Source organism: Dipodomys ordii, unplaced genomic scaffold, assembly GCF_000151885.1.
Source record: "Dipodomys ordii isolate 6190 unplaced genomic scaffold, Dord_2.0 Scaffold1000048180, whole genome shotgun sequence".
Taxonomy (NCBI): Eukaryota; Metazoa; Chordata; class Mammalia; order Rodentia; family Heteromyidae; genus Dipodomys; species Dipodomys ordii.
In genome coordinates, this window is record NW_012331797.1 from 268 (window position 1) to 879 (window position 612).

At 75.3% G+C, this 612-nt stretch overlaps 1 pseudogene; it reads left to right on the forward strand.

The window, feature by feature from the left end:
- Positions 1-258: 258 nt before the first annotated feature.
- LOC106002991 lies at positions 259-606 on the forward strand (annotated as a pseudogene).
- The last annotated feature ends 6 nt before the right edge of the window (positions 607-612 follow it).

Consider the following 612-nt stretch of genomic DNA (forward strand, 5'->3'; position numbering starts at 1 on the left):
AGAACGGCGACGCTGGGGACGCGCGTGGGGACCGCGTGGGAGCGCAGGCCGAGCCCTCAGGGACTGCGGGCGCGGCGCGGGCTCCGGCTGCTCCCGGCCCCTTCGTCCGCCCGCCCGGGCGTGGCTGAATGCGGCGGGGGCCCCCGGGCGGAGGCCCCTGGCCCCTAACGCCCGCAGCGCGCCGGGCCGGCGTGCGGGGCCCGGGGGCGCGGCGCCCCCCATGCGCCCGGGCGCGCGCCGAGCCCGCCGGGGCCCCGCGCTGAGCCCCGGGCCGGCGGCAGCATGAGCCAGGCCGAGCTGTCCACCTGCTCGGCGCCGCCGACGCAGCGCGTCTTCCAGGAGGCCGTGCGCAGAGGCAACACGGCGGAGCTGCAGTCGCTGCTGCAGAACATGACCAGCTGCGAGTTCAACGTGAACTCCTTCGGGCCCGAGGGCCAGACCGCGCTGCACCAGTCGGTCATCGACGGCAACCTGGAGCTGGTGAAGCTGCTGGTCAAGTTCGGCGCCGACATCCGCCTGGCCAACCGCGACGGCTGGAGCGCGCTGCACATCAGCCGCGTTCGGCGGCCACCAGGACATCGTGCTATATCTCATCACGAGGCTCAAGTACGC